This window comes from Lissotriton vulgaris, chromosome 7 (assembly GCF_964263255.1).
Source record: "Lissotriton vulgaris chromosome 7, aLisVul1.2, whole genome shotgun sequence".
Classification (NCBI taxonomy): Eukaryota; Metazoa; Chordata; class Amphibia; order Caudata; family Salamandridae; genus Lissotriton; species Lissotriton vulgaris.
In genome coordinates, this window is record NC_141695.1 from 1,306,794,825 (window position 1) to 1,306,808,185 (window position 13,361).

The 13,361-nt window shown below is 43.5% G+C and overlaps 1 protein-coding gene across 1 annotated transcript in view; it reads left to right on the plus strand.

Annotated features, from left to right (window-relative positions):
- The first annotated feature begins 224 nt into the window (after window positions 1-224).
- The window catches only part of PFAS (phosphoribosylformylglycinamidine synthase), a 371,702-nt gene continuing 358,565 nt past the window's right edge, over window positions 225-13,361 (plus strand). The window contains exon 1 of the mRNA XM_086931905.1: window positions 225-432. The gene's annotated coding sequence lies outside the window, so the exon portion shown is untranslated. The remainder of the gene's footprint in view (window positions 433-13,361) is intronic.

Here is a 13,361-nt window from a genome sequence, read left to right on the forward strand (position 1 = left end):
GCCCACTCGGAAGAAAAAGTCGCGCACCAACAAACTGCGCCACAACAACCTCCCGCCTCCTCACAATGACGCCTAATCCCTCCCGCCTCCCGGACGTTCCTCCTAAATCCCGCCCCCCAACCTGCTCCGCCAATCGCGCTGTGGTGGATTGTTCCACCGCGCGAAACATCCCAGGGGGACACCGGCTCGCGCCACGGTCCCCCTGGGTTCCCATTGTCGTGACCCGGAAGCAGTTATGCTTTCAGTCCTCGAAGTCCCACGCTTCTTGAAACTTGTGGCTGGTACTTGCATCTGCACGCTTGGGTTTCTGAGGGCTCCGCACAGCAAAACGAGCGCTACCGCTGCAGCCTCGTAGGAGCCACCTGCATCCATAGATTGAGCACAGAACGGGTTCATCTCTGTGCAAACAATTTGGCTGTATCATTATTTAAGGTAACATTTTAGTGAAAGCATATGAATTAGTCATTTTACTTTAATACTTGTTTAGTTTGTTTGTAAGGTTGGACAGATGTGGAATTTTCTCTCTAAATTACAGAGTATGTGGATTAATGCATCGTATTAATACGTATTCCTTAAGTGTTAAGCAGATATTTTACTTTTGGTTTACATTGTACTAGTATGAGTGCTACACTGGAGTGTAAACGGTCTGGACTTGCAGGGGTTGACTGTGTTTTAACAGAGTGGGGACATGTCAGATTGTGTCACGACATGGAAGGCTAGGTCCTAACCTCGTGATTCCCCAACAAAGCATATCGGAAAATCTTCCCGTCACCTAGTCTCCTCAACGACATAGACTTAAAGTTTAATGTACAAACCCTATTAATGTGCCCCTCTAAATTATGAAGCGCCATATAAAATGAGCTATAACACGCTACAATATAGTGCTATATAAACGATAAGGGCAATGCAATATACTGTGCTTACCATGTGTTTATAAGCAATTATTTGTGTTTTCTAAAGTTTGCCCTTCCTCCACGAATAGTTGTAAATCTCGTATTTATTGTATGCAAAACGATATTCAACTTTGAAAAATAATTGCGGACAGACTAAAAGAACTCTCGTGTCTGCAGTAGTCTAAGGTCAGTGCCCCTATAAAGTATCTCTTTAAAAAAAATCTCCCATAGTAGTTTAAGTTCATGATCTTAAAATGTGGTCTTAGTACTGTGATTTGTATATCATTGAGTGCTTTCAGGCAAGGTACTAGTTCCCTTGCTTTACTGCTGCCAGTTGTGAAGCTACATAAAACTCCTTATAGTTCAGACAAAGACCATAAGCTGCAGCACTGCAAGGCCTGACAGTGTGACACTGAAAGTTCCCAGTTATTTTAACTCTGCACGTTTTGGATTCCCGGTAAAAACGTAGCTGGTTTAGATGCATCTATGATGCACGTTTTGGATTCCCGGTAAAACGTAGTTGGTTTAGATGCAGCTTTAAGTTGGTGGTTCATCGTGATTTCCAACTCCTTTTTCTTTCGTACTAAGTTTTGCAAGTGGGGAAACAGAAACTGGTGCGGCGACTTGTCGTCAGGGATGGTGGATTAGTCCAGCTTTCTTCTTGCCTGCTGCATTCCTAAAAATATTAGCTTCTAAGCCTATAGCAGCCATCCTGAGTTAGTGTTTCTGTGACTGCTTTAGATCTAGAGGCTGGCAATGCCCTCTGTAGTTGTTCATAGTGCGTTCACGTTGTTGAGCACCTGCCAGGTGGGTTAGATCCCTGACACCTTTGAAATGATGTGGGATTATTTTCATATTAAGTTGAAGCTCTTTGTCCATATTGGGGTGACCTGGTTTTCTCCTTATTGGCAATGTTTTTTTTGTTATCCCCCATTCCATCCCTGAGTGTGAGTATTTTAATTGAGAATGCCAAACGTGTTATTGCTGTTTACTGTGAATCGTTTCATCACTCCTACATGTGACATCTGGTCACATTTTTGTGCATTCAAAGACAGAGGTCAAATGTTAGGCTTTGCATTCCAGGAAGCTTGGTGGTTATTTTTATTTTCTGATCTAAACGTGAGACGATTTATGTGACAATCATGCTGGCTAGTGGAGATCTGCTTGAAAATGGCTGTACAGATTTTTTTTCCTCGCACACAATAACATTTAAATATCTAAATGAACTGTGTTGCTGATCAAATCAATACATTAGGTTATGACTTTTCCACACATTATCGTGTGTGTGCTGTATTCTTTTATTAGTAAGACTGTGTGTGATTGTAAAGGTAATTTCAATTGAAGATGTGTTGTCTGTAATGGCAGCACCCTACAATATCATGCATACTCGCAGTTACCCTACTGTACTCTACCTCACGCCAATGCACTCTACCCCACACTACTCTGCTAAGCACTCTGTCCCACTGGACTATACACCAATGCACTCTACACCACTTTGCTTAATATCAATGCACTCTACTCCAATCTACTCTGCACCAAATCACTCTACACCAAATCACTCTACACCAGTGCACTCGAAATCGCTGCCCTCTACGCCATTCTGTTCTGCACCACTTTACTGTACACCACTGCTCTCTTTGACATTGTACTCTGCGGCACTGCACTCTACGCCACTCTACTATACCCCACTGCACTTTACGACAGTATACTCTGCAACACTGCACACTCTGCCACTGAATTGTACGCCAATCCTCTCTAATCTACTCTGCACACTACAACTCTGTACTCTATATCACTGCACTCTTTTCCACTTCACTCTGAAAAACCAATACTCTATATGTCAATCTAGTCTGCATCACTTTGCTGTGCGCCATTATACTCTACTGTACACCATTGCACTCTGTCACTTTACTCTGCACCACTGTATGCCACTGCACTCTACACTAATGTACTCCATGCCATTCTGCTCTACACCACTGTACTGTACGGTATTCTACTATGTCTACCACTCTATATCTGCGCCAATGCACTCTACGCCAATGCACTCTACACCAATGAACTCTACACCAATGCACTCTACACCAATGCACTCTACACCACCCTAATCTACTTCACTCTGACTCTGCACTCTACGCCACTTCACTCTGTCTCTTTACTCTACACCACTCTACTCTATGCCATTAGAAAAATTTACAAGTTGTACGATCTTTCAGGTGCCTTGATGCCCTTGGGCTAAGTTGCGCATTACAAGACTCCATTCATTCATTCAGTCCACTCTATCCCACTTCACTATACACCATTGCACTCTTCACCACCGTTCTCTACTCCACAGCACTGCACTCTGTGCCAATGCGCTCTATGTCAATACTTTATGCCACTCCACCCTACACCACTTCACTCCACTCTGAAACAATCTACTCTATGTCACTGCACTCTATGCCACTCTGCCCTGCTCCACTCTATGCCACTGCAATCAATGCTGCACCACTCTACGCCAATGCACTCTACCCTGCACCGCTATATTCTACTCGGTACCACTTCACTCTACTCTTAAACAATCTACTTTACACCTCTGCACTTTATGCCAATCTACTCCACTCTGTGCCACTGCAATCAATGCCGCGCTACTCTGCTCTACGTAATTACTCTATGCCACTGCACTCTACCCTTCACCACTATACTCTGCAGCACTTAACTGCACTCTATGCCACTCCACGCCACTTCACACCTCTGCATTCTACCCTGCACCACTCCTTTCTACTCTACACTACTCCATTCTGCGTCATTGCACTCTATGCCACTGCAATCTAATCTGCCTCGCTCTACTCTACGCCAATGCACTCTACACCACTTAACTCCAAAGCAATGCACTCTACGCCAATCTGCTCTGCACCTCTGTACTTTATAACACACAAAAGAGCAGATCAGGTCTGGAGAAGAGTGTGTAGCTGTACTGGCCAGGGTGCAGAGTAAAAGGATGCATACATGAACACATGATGTTGAAAATCACTGGCTAGATGAATCCCATCAGACCACCCCTTTGGTGGAATTTACGTCATCTGGGATGTTACTGATCATACCAAAACACAACCGACCATGTAGTGCCGATGTAGAAATGGATGTCAGGAAGATAGCCGTGACAATCATCAAAAAGTGATCATGACTAGGGTGCAGTGCCTATATACCAGTAGTGAAAATAAAATTAACTACATGCGCGTCGTAAGGTATTCAAAACGCTCTTCATGTGTCAAAGGTTAAAAACACGCCGGGTAGTAAAGTTACCCAATGGCGCAGTGATGAACGGTCGACATGTTTCAGCTCTAGGGATTTTCCCAGCTTTCTTCAGGACCAAAGTCAGTATTGCTACTGCAACCGAAAGTGAATGTTAAATCAAATATCAAGCAATGTACTAAAAATTGAGTACATATCTACCAGGAACCATCACCGTAGAATGTCCACTGGAAGGCAAGGAGAACATCTTCTTCCTATAAGATGAAGTATGATTTACAACAACACCATATATCAAATACACATCTAGACATCTACACATAAGCCGCACAGACAAAACACACTTAGCATGAATAATTGACATTCAGCTTAATTTGAAAAAAGCTTAATAGCTCAAACAACATGAGGCATTTCCTCATGATGCTACTCACCCAGCCTTGTGTGGGTGAAGGCCCCACCTCACCCGGCAACCGCTCGGGAGTATGAGGCCCCGCTCTGTAGTGTAGATAAAAGGAAATCATGAGTGCACAGCTCTCTAATTTCCAAGCCAATTGCTCTACACAGGAACCCAACAGACGTGTGATAGTGCCCTTACTGTTCACCCACGCCATACCAACATAACCGTCTATCGGACATCTTACAGACCCAAATGCTAACATACCCCTAGTCAAAGAGAAAACCTACTCATGTTTGAGCCAGTGTAGGTGTTACTCATAGGTTATAAAAGACAATGAATAATTATGTGTGCCCCCAGACACGTGGTCAGGAGTAACCAAAGTAAAGGGTTCAACAGATACCCAACAAAGTTTAAACCATAAAATCCCTGGTGGGCACCTAGGAAACTCATGGGCTTAACAGTCCAACAGATAATTTATTCAAGTTGCCTCCCCTGTACCATGAGACTCAATGGTGCGAGTCACCACAATTCTACCACTAACCAACAGATAATTTATTCAAGTTGCCTCCCCTGTACCATGAGACTCAATGGTGCGAGTCACCACAATTCTACCACTAACCAATAGAAGTTAACTATGGCGGGTTAACCAGAGGACTAACCTGTCCGTCGGTGCCACGGATTGGGACCCGAGCGGAAAATGGAGGTGTCGGTGTGGCCGCCCCTCATACCTTTATAGCCACCATTAATCCAAAAAAGTGGCCGATAATCGCCAAGCAGCAAACTCTGGCGTGAAAGAGAAGACACTGGTCATACGCGCATGCGCAATTGCGCGAAACAAACTGTGGGCGTCAGCGTGAGCAAAGTGATACTACTCTTACGCGCATGCGCTTAGACGAAAAAACTCAAGGGTAATGACTTCTGGACCGTTATTATTTATCCAGTTGTAAGGAGGAAATTCCCAACTTACAGTAAATAGGGACAAGGATACCGGGGGTGCCGGAGGTTAGGACAAAACCCTAATATCCAGGCAAAGTAATTCTACCTTGACAAATGGAGGACCGTTTGGCATGTCCTTTGCCTGATATATATTTATTTCAAAAAGGGTTTAAGGTAAAATATCTCAAGTGAATTGCTTGTGATACGGGGGGGCTTGTTAAGCAATCATGAAAAAGATTTATCTGTGTGGAGTCACACTCAAATGGAGTGTGGCATCCACTACTGATTGTTTCTCCTTCGGAGTATTGTATCTCCAAATACACACTAGTAGTAATGTTATAAAGGGTCGCTTTTTTTATATAAGGCACATCTAGGCCTATGAGTGGGGTCGTTTTATTCATGCTTAAAAGGGATTTGTAATTGTCTCAGATGTCAGAGAAAGTAGGTGCCAGGATGGGTTCATCAGAAGGGAAGCATACACAATTATGTTAGGTGAGCTTCAAGGTTGCAACCAGAGTTGCGTTGCATCCATTCTCAAAAGAAGACCCGCAACTAAAAAGTTGCTCATGATACTAGAAAACAAAACAGGTATGTGGAGGGTCGAGGGGATGTTTAAAGACCAGTCTGCTCATACCCCTAAATACAATTTACAACACACAAAAGAGCAGATCAGGTCTGGAGAAGAGTGTGTAGCTGTACTGGCCAGGGTGCAGAGTAAAAGGATGCATACATGAACACATGATGTTGAAAATCACTGGCTAGATGAATCCCATCAGACCACCCCTTTGGTGGAATTTACGTCATCTGGGATGTTACTGATCATACCAAAACACAACCGACCATGTAGTGCCGATGTAGAAATGGATGTCAGGAAGATAGCCGTGACAATCATCAAAAAGTGATCATGACTAGGGTGCAGTGCCTATATACCAGTAGTGAAAATAAAATTAACTACATGCGCGTCGTAAGGTATTCAAAACGCTCTTCATGTGTCAAAGGTTAAAAACACGCCGGGTAGTAAAGTTACCCAATGGCGCAGTGATGAACGGTCGACATGTTTCAGCTCTAGGGATTTTCCCAGCTTTCTTCAGGACCAAAGTCAGTATTGCTACTGCAACCGAAAGTGAATGTTAAATCAAATATCAAGCAATGTACTAAAAATTGAGTACATATCTACCAGGAACCATCACCGTAGAATGTCCACTGGAAGGCAAGGAGAACATCTTCTTCCTATAAGATGAAGTATGATTTACAACAACACCATATATCAAATACACATCTAGACATCTACACATAAGCCGCACAGACAAAACACACTTAGCATGAATAATTGACATTCAGCTTAATTTGAAAAAAGCTTAATAGCTCAAACAACATGAGGCATTTCCTCATGATGCTACTCACCCAGCCTTGTGTGGGTGAAGGCCCCACCTCACCCGGCAACCGCTCGGGAGTATGAGGCCCCGCTCTGTAGTGTAGATAAAAGGAAATCATGAGTGCACAGCTCTCTAATTTCCAAGCCAATTGCTCTACACAGGAACCCAACAGACGTGTGATAGTGCCCTTACTGTTCACCCACGCCATACCAACATAACCGTCTATCGGACATCTTACAGACCCAAATGCTAACATACCCCTAGTCAAAGAGAAAACCTACTCATGTTTGAGCCAGTGTAGGTGTTACTCATAGGTTATAAAAGACAATGAATAATTATGTGTGCCCCCAGACACGTGGTCAGGAGTAACCAAAGTAAAGGGTTCAACAGATACCCAACAAAGTTTAAACCATAAAATCCCTGGTGGGCACCTAGGAAACTCATGGGCTTAACAGTCCAACAGATAATTTATTCAAGTTGCCTCCCCTGTACCATGAGACTCAATGGTGCGAGTCACCACAATTCTACCACTAACCAACAGATAATTTATTCAAGTTGCCTCCCCTGTACCATGAGACTCAATGGTGCGAGTCACCACAATTCTACCACTAACCAATAGAAGTTAACTATGGCGGGTTAACCAGAGGACTAACCTGTCCGTCGGTGCCACGGATTGGGACCCGAGCGGAAAATGGAGGTGTCGGTGTGGCCGCCCCTCATACCTTTATAGCCACCATTAATCCAAAAAAGTGGCCGATAATCGCCAAGCAGCAAACTCTGGCGTGAAAGAGAAGACACTGGTCATACGCGCATGCGCAATTGCGCGAAACAAACTGTGGGCGTCAGCGTGAGCAAAGTGATACTACTCTTACGCGCATGCGCTTAGACGAAAAAACTCAAGGGTAATGACTTCTGGACCGTTATTATTTATCCAGTTGTAAGGAGGAAATTCCCAACTTACAGTAAATAGGGACAAGGATACCGGGGGTGCCGGAGGTTAGGACAAAACCCTAATATCCAGGCAAAGTAATTCTACCTTGACAAATGGAGGACCGTTTGGCATGTCCTTTGCCTGATATATATTTATTTCAAAAAGGGTTTAAGGTAAAATATCTCAAGTGAATTGCTTGTGATACGGGGGGGCTTGTTAAGCAATCATGAAAAAGATTTATCTGTGTGGAGTCACACTCAAATGGAGTGTGGCATCCACTACTGATTGTTTCTCCTTCGGAGTATTGTATCTCCAAATACACACTAGTAGTAATGTTATAAAGGGTCGCTTTTTTTATATAAGGCACATCTAGGCCTATGAGTGGGGTCGTTTTATTCATGCTTAAAAGGGATTTGTAATTGTCTCAGATGTCAGAGAAAGTAGGTGCCAGGATGGGTTCATCAGAAGGGAAGCATACACAATTATGTTAGGTGAGCTTCAAGGTTGCAACCAGAGTTGCGTTGCATCCATTCTCAAAAGAAGACCCGCAACTAAAAAGTTGCTCATGATACTAGAAAACAAAACAGGTATGTGGAGGGTCGAGGGGATGTTTAAAGACCAGTCTGCTCATACCCCTAAATACAATTTACAACACACAAAAGAGCAGATCAGGTCTGGAGAAGAGTGTGTAGCTGTACTGGCCAGGGTGCAGAGTAAAAGGATGCATACATGAACACATGATGTTGAAAATCACTGGCTAGATGAATCCCATCAGACCACCCCTTTGGTGGAATTTACGTCATCTGGGATGTTACTGATCATACCAAAACACAACCGACCATGTAGTGCCGATGTAGAAATGGATGTCAGGAAGATAGCCGTGACAATCATCAAAAAGTGATCATGACTAGGGTGCAGTGCCTATATACCAGTAGTGAAAATAAAATTAACTACATGCGCGTCGTAAGGTATTCAAAACGCTCTTCATGTGTCAAAGGTTAAAAACACGCCGGGTAGTAAAGTTACCCAATGGCGCAGTGATGAACGGTCGACATGTTTCAGCTCTAGGGATTTTCCCAGCTTTCTTCAGGACCAAAGTCAGTATTGCTACTGCAACCGAAAGTGAATGTTAAATCAAATATCAAGCAATGTACTAAAAATTGAGTACATATCTACCAGGAACCATCACCGTAGAATGTCCACTGGAAGGCAAGGAGAACATCTTCTTCCTATAAGATGAAGTATGATTTACAACAACACCATATATCAAATACACATCTAGACATCTACACATAAGCCGCACAGACAAAACACACTTAGCATGAATAATTGACATTCAGCTTAATTTGAAAAAAGCTTAATAGCTCAAACAACATGAGGCATTTCCTCATGATGCTACTCACCCAGCCTTGTGTGGGTGAAGGCCCCACCTCACCCGGCAACCGCTCGGGAGTATGAGGCCCCGCTCTGTAGTGTAGATAAAAGGAAATCATGAGTGCACAGCTCTCTAATTTCCAAGCCAATTGCTCTACACAGGAACCCAACAGACGTGTGATAGTGCCCTTACTGTTCACCCACGCCATACCAACATAACCGTCTATCGGACATCTTACAGACCCAAATGCTAACATACCCCTAGTCAAAGAGAAAACCTACTCATGTTTGAGCCAGTGTAGGTGTTACTCATAGGTTATAAAAGACAATGAATAATTATGTGTGCCCCCAGACACGTGGTCAGGAGTAACCAAAGTAAAGGGTTCAACAGATACCCAACAAAGTTTAAACCATAAAATCCCTGGTGGGCACCTAGGAAACTCATGGGCTTAACAGTCCAACAGATAATTTATTCAAGTTGCCTCCCCTGTACCATGAGACTCAATGGTGCGAGTCACCACAATTCTACCACTAACCAACAGATAATTTATTCAAGTTGCCTCCCCTGTACCATGAGACTCAATGGTGCGAGTCACCACAATTCTACCACTAACCAATAGAAGTTAACTATGGCGGGTTAACCAGAGGACTAACCTGTCCGTCGGTGCCACGGATTGGGACCCGAGCGGAAAATGGAGGTGTCGGTGTGGCCGCCCCTCATACCTTTATAGCCACCATTAATCCAAAAAAGTGGCCGATAATCGCCAAGCAGCAAACTCTGGCGTGAAAGAGAAGACACTGGTCATACGCGCATGCGCAATTGCGCGAAACAAACTGTGGGCGTCAGCGTGAGCAAAGTGATACTACTCTTACGCGCATGCGCTTAGACGAAAAAACTCAAGGGTAATGACTTCTGGACCGTTATTATTTATCCAGTTGTAAGGAGGAAATTCCCAACTTACAGTAAATAGGGACAAGGATACCGGGGGTGCCGGAGGTTAGGACAAAACCCTAATATCCAGGCAAAGTAATTCTACCTTGACAAATGGAGGACCGTTTGGCATGTCCTTTGCCTGATATATATTTATTTCAAAAAGGGTTTAAGGTAAAATATCTCAAGTGAATTGCTTGTGATACGGGGGGGCTTGTTAAGCAATCATGAAAAAGATTTATCTGTGTGGAGTCACACTCAAATGGAGTGTGGCATCCACTACTGATTGTTTCTCCTTCGGAGTATTGTATCTCCAAATACACACTAGTAGTAATGTTATAAAGGGTCGCTTTTTTTATATAAGGCACATCTAGGCCTATGAGTGGGGTCGTTTTATTCATGCTTAAAAGGGATTTGTAATTGTCTCAGATGTCAGAGAAAGTAGGTGCCAGGATGGGTTCATCAGAAGGGAAGCATACACAATTATGTTAGGTGAGCTTCAAGGTTGCAACCAGAGTTGCGTTGCATCCATTCTCAAAAGAAGACCCGCAACTAAAAAGTTGCTCATGATACTAGAAAACAAAACAGGTATGTGGAGGGTCGAGGGGATGTTTAAAGACCAGTCTGCTCATACCCCTAAATACAATTTACAACACACAAAAGAGCAGATCAGGTCTGGAGAAGAGTGTGTAGCTGTACTGGCCAGGGTGCAGAGTAAAAGGATGCATACATGAACACATGATGTTGAAAATCACTGGCTAGATGAATCCCATCAGACCACCCCTTTGGTGGAATTTACGTCATCTGGGATGTTACTGATCATACCAAAACACAACCGACCATGTAGTGCCGATGTAGAAATGGATGTCAGGAAGATAGCCGTGACAATCATCAAAAAGTGATCATGACTAGGGTGCAGTGCCTATATACCAGTAGTGAAAATAAAATTAACTACATGCGCGTCGTAAGGTATTCAAAACGCTCTTCATGTGTCAAAGGTTAAAAACACGCCGGGTAGTAAAGTTACCCAATGGCGCAGTGATGAACGGTCGACATGTTTCAGCTCTAGGGATTTTCCCAGCTTTCTTCAGGACCAAAGTCAGTATTGCTACTGCAACCGAAAGTGAATGTTAAATCAAATATCAAGCAATGTACTAAAAATTGAGTACATATCTACCAGGAACCATCACCGTAGAATGTCCACTGGAAGGCAAGGAGAACATCTTCTTCCTATAAGATGAAGTATGATTTACAACAACACCATATATCAAATACACATCTAGACATCTACACATAAGCCGCACAGACAAAACACACTTAGCATGAATAATTGACATTCAGCTTAATTTGAAAAAAGCTTAATAGCTCAAACAACATGAGGCATTTCCTCATGATGCTACTCACCCAGCCTTGTGTGGGTGAAGGCCCCACCTCACCCGGCAACCGCTCGGGAGTATGAGGCCCCGCTCTGTAGTGTAGATAAAAGGAAATCATGAGTGCACAGCTCTCTAATTTCCAAGCCAATTGCTCTACACAGGAACCCAACAGACGTGTGATAGTGCCCTTACTGTTCACCCACGCCATACCAACATAACCGTCTATCGGACATCTTACAGACCCAAATGCTAACATACCCCTAGTCAAAGAGAAAACCTACTCATGTTTGAGCCAGTGTAGGTGTTACTCATAGGTTATAAAAGACAATGAATAATTATGTGTGCCCCCAGACACGTGGTCAGGAGTAACCAAAGTAAAGGGTTCAACAGATACCCAACAAAGTTTAAACCATAAAATCCCTGGTGGGCACCTAGGAAACTCATGGGCTTAACAGTCCAACAGATAATTTATTCAAGTTGCCTCCCCTGTACCATGAGACTCAATGGTGCGAGTCACCACAATTCTACCACTAACCAACAGATAATTTATTCAAGTTGCCTCCCCTGTACCATGAGACTCAATGGTGCGAGTCACCACAATTCTACCACTAACCAATAGAAGTTAACTATGGCGGGTTAACCAGAGGACTAACCTGTCCGTCGGTGCCACGGATTGGGACCCGAGCGGAAAATGGAGGTGTCGGTGTGGCCGCCCCTCATACCTTTATAGCCACCATTAATCCAAAAAAGTGGCCGATAATCGCCAAGCAGCAAACTCTGGCGTGAAAGAGAAGACACTGGTCATACGCGCATGCGCAATTGCGCGAAACAAACTGTGGGCGTCAGCGTGAGCAAAGTGATACTACTCTTACGCGCATGCGCTTAGACGAAAAAACTCAAGGGTAATGACTTCTGGACCGTTATTATTTATCCAGTTGTAAGGAGGAAATTCCCAACTTACAGTAAATAGGGACAAGGATACCGGGGGTGCCGGAGGTTAGGACAAAACCCTAATATCCAGGCAAAGTAATTCTACCTTGACAAATGGAGGACCGTTTGGCATGTCCTTTGCCTGATATATATTTATTTCAAAAAGGGTTTAAGGTAAAATATCTCAAGTGAATTGCTTGTGATACGGGGGGGCTTGTTAAGCAATCATGAAAAAGATTTATCTGTGTGGAGTCACACTCAAATGGAGTGTGGCATCCACTACTGATTGTTTCTCCTTCGGAGTATTGTATCTCCAAATACACACTAGTAGTAATGTTATAAAGGGTCGCTTTTTTTATATAAGGCACATCTAGGCCTATGAGTGGGGTCGTTTTATTCATGCTTAAAAGGGATTTGTAATTGTCTCAGATGTCAGAGAAAGTAGGTGCCAGGATGGGTTCATCAGAAGGGAAGCATACACAATTATGTTAGGTGAGCTTCAAGGTTGCAACCAGAGTTGCGTTGCATCCATTCTCAAAAGAAGACCCGCAACTAAAAAGTTGCTCATGATACTAGAAAACAAAACAGGTATGTGGAGGGTCGAGGGGATGTTTAAAGACCAGTCTGCTCATACCCCTAAATACAATTTACAACACACAAAAGAGCAGATCAGGTCTGGAGAAGAGTGTGTAGCTGTACTGGCCAGGGTGCAGAGTAAAAGGATGCATACATGAACACATGATGTTGAAAATCACTGGCTAGATGAATCCCATCAGACCACCCCTTTGGTGGAATTTACGTCATCTGGGATGTTACTGATCATACCAAAACACAACCGACCATGTAGTGCCGATGTAGAAATGGATGTCAGGAAGATAGCCGTGACAATCATCAAAAAGTGATCATGACTAGGGTGCAGTGCCTATATACCAGTAGTGAAAATAAAATTAACTACATGCGCGTCGTAAGGTATTCAAAACGCTCTTCAT